The sequence below is a fragment of the Callionymus lyra genome, unplaced genomic scaffold, assembly GCF_982586985.1.
Source record: "Callionymus lyra unplaced genomic scaffold, fCalLyr1.hap1.1 HAP1_SCAFFOLD_83, whole genome shotgun sequence".
Taxonomy (NCBI): domain Eukaryota; kingdom Metazoa; phylum Chordata; class Actinopteri; order Syngnathiformes; family Callionymidae; genus Callionymus; species Callionymus lyra.
Genome location: NW_028258582.1, coordinates 52,501 through 62,500, shown reverse-complemented (window position 1 = coordinate 62,500; position 10,000 = coordinate 52,501). Strand labels below are relative to the sequence as shown.

Genomic DNA, 10,000 nt, shown 5'->3' with positions numbered 1-10,000 from the left:
AGGGGCCTGGGTGACATCCTCATGCGGGGATGGGGTACCAGGAGGCCGGGGAACATTTTCAACACTTTGGGGCATTTTTAAACACTTTGCTCTTTTTCCCCCTCTCCCAACCAGGGGGCCTGGGGAGCCTCCTCCTGCGGGGATGGGGAACCAGGGGCCTGGGGAACATTTTCAACACTTTGGGGCATTTTTAAACACTTTGCTCTTTTTCCCCCTCTCCCAACCAGGGGGCCTGGGGAGCCTCCTCCTGCGGGGATGGGGAACCAGGGGCCTGGGGAACATTTTCAACACTTTGGGGCATTTTTAAACACTTTGCTCTTTTCCCCCCTCTCCCAACCAGGGGGCCTGGGGAGCCTCCTCCTGCGGGGATGGGGAACCAGGGGCCTGGGGAACATTTTCAACACTTTGGGGCATTTTTAAACACTTTGCTCTTTTTCCCCCTCTCCCAACCAGGGGGCCTGGGGAGCCTCCTCCTGCGGGGATGGGGAACCAGGGGCCTGGGGAACATTTTCAACACTTTGGGGCATTTTTAAACACTTTGGTCTTTTTCCCCCCTCTCCCAACCAGGGGGCCTGGGGAGCCTCCTCCTGCGGGGATGGGGAACCAGGGGCCTGGGGAACATTTTCAACACTTTGGGGCATTTTTAAACACTTTGCTCTTTTTCCCCCTCTCCCAACCAGGGGGCCTGGGGAGCCTCCTCCTGCGGGGATGGGGAACCAGGGGCCTGGGGAACATTTTCAACACTTTGGGGCATTTTTAAACACTTTGCTCTTTTTCCCCCTCTCCCAACCAGGGGGCCTGGGGAGCCTCCTCCTGCGGGGATGGGGAACCAGGGGCCTGGGGAACATTTTCAACACTTTGGGGCATTTTTAAACACTTTGCTCTTTTCCCCCCTCTCCCAACCAGGGGGCCTGGGGAGCCTCCTCCTGCGGGGATGGGGAACCAGGGGCCTGGGGAACATTTTCAACACTTTGGGGCATTTTTAAACACTTTGCTCTTTTTCCCCCTCTCCCAACCAGGGGGCCTGGGGAGCCTCCTCCTGCGGGGATGGGGAACCAGGGGCCTGGGGAACATTTTCAACACTTTGGGGCATTTTTAAACACTTTGGTCTTTTTCCCCCCTCTCCCAACCAGGGGGCCTGGGGAGCCTCCTCCTGCGGGGATGGGGAACCAGGGGCCTGGGGAACATTTTCAACACTTTGGGGCATTTTTAAACACTTTGCTCTTTTTCCCCCTCTCCCAACCAGGGGGCCTGGGGAGCCTCCTCCTGCGGGGATGGGGAACCAGGGGCCTGGGGAACATTTTCAACACTTTGGGGCATTTTTAAACACTTTGCTCTTTTCCCCCCTCTCCCAACCAGGGGGCCTGGGGAGCCTCCTCCTGCGGGGATGGGGAACCAGGGGCCTGGGGAACATTTTCAACACTTTGGGGCATTTTTAAACACTTTGCTCTTTTTCCCCCTCTCCCAACCAGGGGGCCTGGGGAGCCTCCTCCTGCGGGGATGGGGAACCAGGGGCCTGGGGAACATTTTCAACACTTTGGGGCATTTTTAAACACTTTGGTCTTTTTCCCCCCTCTCCCAACCAGGGGGCCTGGGGAGCCTCCTCCTGCGGGGATGGGGAACCAGGGGCCTGGGGAACATTTTCAACACTTTGGGGCATTTTTAAACACTTTGCTCTTTTTCCCCCTCTCCCAACCAGGGGGCCTGGGGAGCCTCCTCCTGCGGGGATGGGGAACCAGGGGCCTGGGGAACATTTTCAACACTTTGGGGCATTTTTAAACACTTTGCTCTTTTTCCCCCTCTCCCAACCAGGGGGCCTGGGGAGCCTCCTCCTGCGGGGATGGGGAACCAGGGGCCTGGGGAACATTTTCAACACTTTGGGGCATTTTTAAACACTTTGGTCTTTTTCCCCCTCTCCCAACCAGGGGGCCTGGGGAGCCTCCTCCCGCGGGCATGGAGAACCAGGGGGCCTGGGGAGCCTCCTCCTGCGGTGATGGAGAACCAGGGGCCTGGGGAGCCTCCTCCTGCGGGGATGGGGAACCAGGGGGCCTGGGGAGCCTCCTCCTGCGGGCATGGAGAACCAGGGGGCCTGGGGAGCCTCCTCCTGCGGGGATGGGGAACCAGGGGGCCTGGGGAGCCTCCTCCTGCGGGGATGGAGAACCAGGGGGCCTGGGGAGCCTCCTCCTGCGGTCATGGAGAACCAGGGGGCCTGGGGAGCCTCCTCCTGCGGGCATGGAGAACCAGGGGCCTGGGGAGCCTCCTCCTGCGGGGATGGAGAACCAGGGGGCCTGGGGAGCCTCCTCCTGCGGGCATGGAGAACCAGGGGGCCTGGGGAGCCTCCTCCTGCGGGCATGGAGAACCAGGGGGCCTGGGGAGCCTCCTCCTGCGGGCATGGAGAACCAGGGGGCCTGGGGAGCCTCCTCCTGCGGGGATGGGGAACCAGGGGCCTGGGGAGCCTCCTCCTGCGGGGATGGAGAACCAAGGGGCCTGGGGAGCCTCCTCCTGCGGGCATGGAGAACATGGGGGCCTGGGGAGCCTCCTCCTGCGGGCATGGAGAACCAGGGGCCTGGGGAGCCTCCTCCTGCGGGGATGGAGAACCAGGGGGCCTGGGGAGCCTCCTCCTGCGGGGATGGAGAACCAGGGGGCCTGGGGAGCCTCCTCCTGCGGGGATGGAGAACCAGGGGGCCTGGGGAGCCTCCTACTGCGGGGATGGAGAACCAGGGGCCTGGGGAGCCTCCTCCTGCGGGGATGGAGAACCAGGGGGCCTGGGGAGCCTCCTCCTGCGGGGATGGAGAACCAGGGGGCCTGGGGAGCCTCCTCCTGCGGGGATGGAGAACCAGGGGCCTGGGGAGCCTCCTCCTGCGGGCATGGAGAACCAGGGGGCCTGGGGAGCCTCCTCCTGCGGGGATGGGGAACCAGGGGGCCTGGGGAGCCTCCTCCTGCACCAGGGGGCCTGGGGAGCCTCCTCCTGCGGGGATGGGGAACCAGGGGGCCTGGGGAGCCTCCTCCTGCGGTGATGGGGAACCATGGGGCCTGGGGAGCCTCCTCCTGCGGGGATGGGGAACCAGGGGGCCTGGGGAGCCTCCTCCTGCGGGGATGGGGAACCAGGGGCCTGGGGAGCCTCCTCCTGCGGTGATGGGGAACCATGGGGCCTGGGGAGCCTCCTCCTGCGGGGATGGGGAACCAGGGGGCCTGGGGAGCCTCCTCCTGCGGGGATGGGGAACCAGGGGCCTGGGGAGCCTCCTCCTGCACCAGGGGGCCTGGGGAGCCTCCTCCTGCGGGGATGGGGAACCAGGGGGCCTGGGGAGCCTCCTCCTGCGGGGATGGGGAACCAGGGGCCTGGGGAACATTTTCAACACTTTGGGGCATTTCACAAGCGCTTCCCTCGCTTACGGCCACACCACCCTGAATGAGCCCGATCTCGTCTGATCTCGGAAGCCAAGCAGGGTCGGGCCCAGTTAGTACTTGGATGGGAGACCGCCTGGGAATACTGGGTGCTGTAAGCATTTTTTTTTGCCATTATTTGTGGGTAGAAAAGTGAGAAAAGTGACCTAAAATAGAACCGGGACTAGCAGGCAGTTCCCCCCACCAGGCGGCGGCATTTGGGGCATTATTTGTGGGTCAGAAAGTGAGAAAAGTGACCTAAAATAGAACCGGGACTAGGCGGCAGTTCCCCCCACCAGGCGGCGGCATTTGGGGCATTATTTGTGGGTAAGAAAGTGAGAAAAGTGACCTAAAAATAGAACCGGGACTAGGCGGCAGTTCCCCCCACCAGGCGGCGGCATTTGGGGCATTATTTGTGGGTCAGAAAGTGAGAAAAGTGACCTAAAATAGAACCGGGACTAGGCGGCAGTTCCCCCCACCAGGCGGCGGCATTTGGGGCATTATTTGTGGGTCAGAAAGTGAGAAAAGTGACCTAAAATAGAACCGGGACTAGGCGGCAGTTCCCCCCACCAGGCGGCGGCATTTGGGGCATTATTTGTGGGTAAGAAAGTGAGAAAAGTGACCTAAAATAGAACCGGGACTAGGCGGCAGTTCCCCCCACCAGGCGGCGGCATTTGGGGCATTATTTGTGGGTCAGAAAGTGAGAAAAGTGACCTAAAATAGAACCGGGACTAGGCGGCAGTTCCCCCCACCAGGCGGCGGCATTTGGGGCATTATTTGTGGGTCAGAAAGTGAGAAAAGTGACCTAAAATAGAACCGGGACTAGGCGGCAGTTCCCCCCACCAGGCGGCGGCATTTGGGGCATTATTTGTGGGTCAGAAAGTGAGAAAAGTGACCTAAAATAGAACCGGGACTAGGCGGCAGTTCCCCCCACCAGGCGGCGGCATTTGGGGCATTATTTGTGGGTCAGAAAGTGAGAAAAGTGACCTAAAATAGAACCGGGACTAGGCGGCAGTTCCCCCCACCAGGCGGCGGCATTTGGGGCATTATTTGTGGGTCAGAAAGTGAGAAAAGTGACCTAAAATAGAACCGGGACTAGGCGGCAGTTCCCCCCACCAGGCGGCGGCATTTGGGGCATTATTTGTGGGTCAGAAAGTGAGAAAAGTGACCTAAAATAGAACCGGGACTAGGCGGCAGTTCCCCCCACCAGGCGGCGGCATTTGGGGCATTATTTGTGGGTAAGAAAGTGAGAAAAGTGACCTAAAATAGAACCGGGACTAGGCGGCAGTTCCCCCCACCAGGCGGCGGCATTTGGGGCATTATTTGTGGGTAAGAAAGTGAGAAAAGTGACCTAAAATAGAACCGGGACTAGGCGGCAGTTCCCCCCACCAGGCGGCGGCATTTGGGGCATTATTTGTGGGTCAGAAAGTGAGAAAAGTGACCTAAAATAGAACCGGGACTAGGCGGCAGTTCCCCCCACCAGGCGGCGGCATTTGGGGCATTATTTGTGGGTCAGAAAGTGAGAAAAGTGACCTAAAATAGAACCGGGACTAGGCGGCAGTTCCCCCCACCAGGCGGCGGCATTTGGGGCATTATTTGTGGGTCAGAAAGTGAGAAAAGTGACCTAAAATAGAACCGGGACTAGGCGGCAGTTCCCCCCACCAGGCGGCGGCATTTGGGGCATTATTTGTGGGTAAGAAAGTGAGAAAAGTGACCTAAAATAGAACCGGGACTAGGCGGCAGTTCCCCCCACCAGGCGGCGGCATTTGGGGCATTATTTGTGGGTCAGAAAGTGAGAAAAGTGACCTAAAATAGAACCGGGACTAGGCGGCAGTTCCCCCACCAGATGGCGGCATTTGGGGACCCGTAGTGTGGGCAGAAAACTCACCAAAGTGACTTAAAATAGAACCGGTGCAGGCGGCATGTTCCCCCACCAGATGGCGGCATTTGGGGACCCGTAGTGTGGGTAGAAAACTCACCAAAGTGACTTAAAATAGAACCGGTGCAGGCGGCATGTTCCCCCACCAGATGGCGGCATTTGGGGACCCGTAGTGTGGGTAGAAAACTCACCAAAGTGACTTAAAATAGAACCGGTGCAGGCGGCATGTTCCCCCACCAGATGGCGGCATTTGGGGAGCCGTAGTGTGGGCAGAAAACTCACCAAAGTGACTTAAAATAGAACCGGTGCAGGCGGCATGTTCCCCCACCAGATGGCGGCATTTGGGGACCCGTAGTGTGGGCAGAAAACTCACCAAAGTGACTTAAAATAGAACCGGTGCAGGCGGCATGTTCCCCCACCAGATGGCGGCATTTGGGGACCCGTAGTGTGGGCAGAAAACTCACCAAAGTGACTTAAAATAGAACCGGTGCAGGCGGCATGTTCCCCCACCAGATGGCGGCATTTGGGGACCCGTAGTGTGGGCAGAAAACTCACCAAAGTGACTTAAAATAGAACCGGTGCAGGCGGCATGTTCCCCCACCAGATGGCGGCATTTGGGGACCTGCAGTGTGGGTAGAAAACTCACCAAAGTGTCCTAAAATAGAACCGGGACCAGGGGGCCTCTTCCCCCACCAGGTGGCGGGCTTGGGGGGCTTGGTTTCCGGGTAGAAAACTCACCAAAGTGTCCTAAAATAGAACCGGGACCAGGGGGCATGTTCCCCCACCAGGCGGCGGGCTTGGGGGGCTTGGTTTGCGGGTAGAAAACTCACCAAAGTGTCCTAAAATAGAACCAGGACCAGGGGGCATGTTCCCCCACCAGGCGGCGGGCTTGGGGGGCTTGGTTTGCGGGTAGAAAACTCACCAAAGTGTCCTAAAATAGAACCGGGACCAGGGGGCCTCTTCCCCCACCAGGCGGCGGGCTTGGGGGGCTTGGTTTGCGGGTAGAAAACTCACCAAAGTGACCTAAAATAGAACCGGGCTAGGCGGCATGTTCCCCCACCAGGCGGCGGGCTTGGGGGGCTTGGTTTGCGGGTAGAAAACTCACCAAAGTGTCCTAAAATAGAACCGGGACCAGGGGGCATGTTCCCCCACCAGGCGGCGGGCTTGGGGGGCTTGGTTTGCGGGTAGAAAACTCACCAAAGTGTCCTAAAATAGAACCGGGACCAGGGGGCATCTTCCCCCACCAGGCGGCGGGCTTGGGGGGCTTGGTTTGCGGGTAGAAAACTCACCAAAGTGTCCTAAAATAGAACCGGGACCAGGGGGCATGTTCCCCCACCAGGCGGCGGGCTTGGGGGGCTTGGTTTGCGGGTAGAAAACTCACCAAAGTGTCCTAAAATAGAACCAGGACCAGGGGGCATGTTCCCCCACCAGGCGGCGGGCTTGGGGGGCTTGGTTTGCGGGTAGAAAACTCACCAAAGTATCGGCAAAATAGAACCAGGGAAGGGGGGGATGTCGGTCACAAGGTGCCCGAGTCAGAGAACCAGGAAAACGGACATAAATCCAGAAAACCTCGGTGTCTGACTGCTCCTCAAAAAGTGGTCTTTTTGATGTCACGAGCGCAACCACCTAGAGGTTAATGGGGAGGGATGGTGTGAGCGCAAACGGATTTTTCCTAAGTGTGACTGCTCCTCAAAAAGTGGTCTTTTTGATGTCACGAGCGCAACCACCTAGAGGTTAATGGGGAGGGATGGTGTGAGCGCAAACGGATTTTTCCCAAGTGTGACTGCTCCTCAAAAAGTGGTCTTTTTGATGTCACGAGCGCAACCACCTAGAGGTTAATAGGGAGCGAGTACAACAGGGGAGGGAGTGAATGGGCTCGGACTGTGGCCGAGCCTGGTGCCTCAAAATCGGACAAGGTTGGACTGGAAGCCCGCTGAGAACTCTGGTTCTTTTGCCAGACGAAACGAATTTTTTCCGAGTGTGACTGCTCTGCAAAAAGTGGTCTTTTTGATGTCACGAGCGCAACCACCTAGAGGTTAATGGGGAGGGAGTGGAAAAAACGACAAAGTGTTGAGCTCCGGACCGGGATGGCGGGCGACTCGAGCGGTCATGCCCGACTTTGAGACACTTTGTCGCGGTCATGCGAGCGACCTCCACTGCTCCCCGGAGGTGCCCCGGACCGGGTTGGCGGGTGACTCGAGCGGTCGTGCCCGACTTTGAGACACTTTGTCGCGGTCATGCGGGCGTCCTCCGCCGGTCCCCGGAGGTGCCCCGGACCGGGTTGGCGGGTGACTCGAGCGGTCATGCCCGACTTTGAGACACTTTGTCGCGGTCATGCGGGCGTCCTCCGCCGGTCCCCGGAGGTGCCCCGGACCGGGTTGGCGGGTGACTCGAGCGGTCGTGCCCGACTTTGAGACACTTTGTCGCGGTCATGCGGGCGTCCTCCGCCGGTCCCCGGAGGTGCCCCGGACCGGGTTGGCGGGTGACTCGAGCGGTCGTGCCCGACTTTGAGACACTTTGTCGCGGTCATGCGGGCGTCCTCCGCCGGTCCCCGGAGGTGCCCCGGACCGGGTTGGCGGGTGACTCGAGCGGTCATGCCCGACTTTGAGACACTTTGTCGCGGTCATGCGGGCCTCCTCCGCCGGTCCCTGGAGGTGCCCCGGACCGGGTTGGCGGGTGACTCGAACGGTCATGCCCGACTTTGAGACACTTTGTCGCGGTCATGCGGGCGTCCTCCGCCGGTCCCTGGAGGTGCCCCGGACCGGGTTGGCGGGTGACTCGAGCGGTCGTGCCCGACTTTGAGACACTTTGTCGCGGTCATGCGAGCGACCTCCGCCGGTCCCCGGAGGTTCCCCGGACCGGGTTGGCGGGTGACTCGAACGGTCGTGCCCGACTTTGAGACACTTTGTCGCGGTCATGCGGGCGTCCTCCGCCGGTCCCTGGAGGTGCCCCGGACCGGGTTGGCGGGTGACTCGAGCGGTCGTGCCCGACTTTGAGACACTTTGTCGCGGTCATGCGGGCGTCCTCCGCCGGTCCCTGGAGGTGCCCCGGACCGGGTTGGCGGGTGACTCGAGCGGTCATGCCCGACTTTGAGACACTTTGTCGCGGTCATGCGGGCGTCCTCCGCCGGTCCCTGGAGGTGCCCCGGAAAGGGTTGGCGGGTGACTCGAGCGGTCATGCCCGACTTTGAGACACTTTGTCGCGGTCATGCGGGCGTCCTCCGCCGGTCCCTGGAGGTGCCCCGGACCGGGTTGGCGGGTGACTCGAGCGGTCGTGCCCGACTTTGAGACACTTTGTCGCGGTCATGCGGGCGTCCTCCGCCGGTCCCTGGAGGTGCCCCGGACCGGGTTGGCGGGTGACTCGAGCGGTCATGCCCGACTTTGAGACACTTTGCCGCGGTCATGCGGGCGACCTCCGCCGGTCCCTGGAGGTGCCCCGGACCGGGTTGGCGGGTGACTCGAGCGGTCGTGCCCGACTTTGAGACACTTTGCCGCGGTCATGCGGGCGACCTCCGCCGGTCCCTGGATGGCGGGCTCCAGTGAGGTCGGCGGGGGAAGGCTCGGGCTGAGGCCGACTTCGGTGCCTCAAAGTCGGACAAGGTTGGATTGGAAGTCCGCTGTGTTGAGGACCAGTGGCATTCGGCGGTGGAACGCTCAGAACTTGGCCGACATCGGTGCCTCAACGTCGGACAAGGTTGGAGTGGATGACCGCTGATAACTCTGGTTCTTTTGCCAGACGAAAGAAATTTTTCCCGAGTGTGACTGCTCTGAAAAAAGTGGTCTTTTTGATGTCACGAGCGCAACCACCTAGAGGTTAATAGGGAGGCACCATAACAGGAGAGGGAGTGAAAAGGCTCGGAGGGTGGCCGAGCCTGGTGCCTCAAAATCGGACAAGGTTGGAGTGGATGACCGCTGAAAACTCTGGTTCTTTTGCCAGACGAAAGAAATTTTTCCCGAGTGTGACTGCTCTGAAAAAAGTGGTCTTTTTGATGTCACGAGCGCAACCACCTAGAGGTTAATAGGGAGGCACCATAACAGGAGAGGGAGTGAAAAGGCTCGGACGGTGGCCGAGCCTGGTGCCTCAAAATCGGACAAGGTTGGAGTGGATGACCGCTGAAAACTCTGGTTCTTTTGCCAGACGAAAGAAATTTTTCCCGAGTGTGACTGCTCTGAAAAAAGTGGTCTTTTTGATGTCACGAGCGCAACCACCTAGAGGTTAATAGGGAGGCACCATAACAGGAGAGGGAGTGAAAAGGCTCGGAGGGTGGCCGAGCCTGGTGCCTCAAAATCGGACAAGGTTGGAGTGGATGACCGCTGAAAACTCTGGTTCTTTTGCCAGACGAAATAAATTTTTCCCGAGTGTGACTGCTCTGCAAAAAGTGGTCTTTTTGATGTCACGAGCGCAACCACCTAGAGGTTAATAGGGAGGCACCATAACAGGAGAGGGAGTGAAAAGGCTCGGAGGGTGGCCGAGCCTGGTGCCTCAAAATCGGACAAGGTTGGAGTGGATGACCGCTGAAAACTCTGGTTCTTTTGCCAGACGAAATAAATTTTTTCCGAGTGTGACTGCTCCTCAAAAAGTGGTCTTTTTGATGTCACGAGCGCAACCACCTAGAGGTTAATAGGGAGGCACCATAACAGGAGAGGGAGTGAAAAGGCTCGGAGGGTGGCCGAGCCTGGTGCCTCAAAGTCGGACAAGGTTGGAGTGGATGACCGCTGAAAACTCTGGTTCTTTTGC

The 10,000-nt window shown here is 59.5% G+C and overlaps 1 non-coding gene across 1 annotated transcript; it reads left to right on the top strand.

Moving 5' to 3' along the window:
* The first annotated feature begins 3,387 nt into the window (after positions 1 to 3,387).
* On the top strand, positions 3,388 to 3,506 carry LOC148058402 (5S ribosomal RNA). The gene has a single exon (XR_015709871.1). It is a non-coding gene; the product is annotated as a 5S ribosomal RNA (ribosomal RNA).
* The last annotated feature ends 6,494 nt before the right edge of the window (positions 3,507 to 10,000 follow it).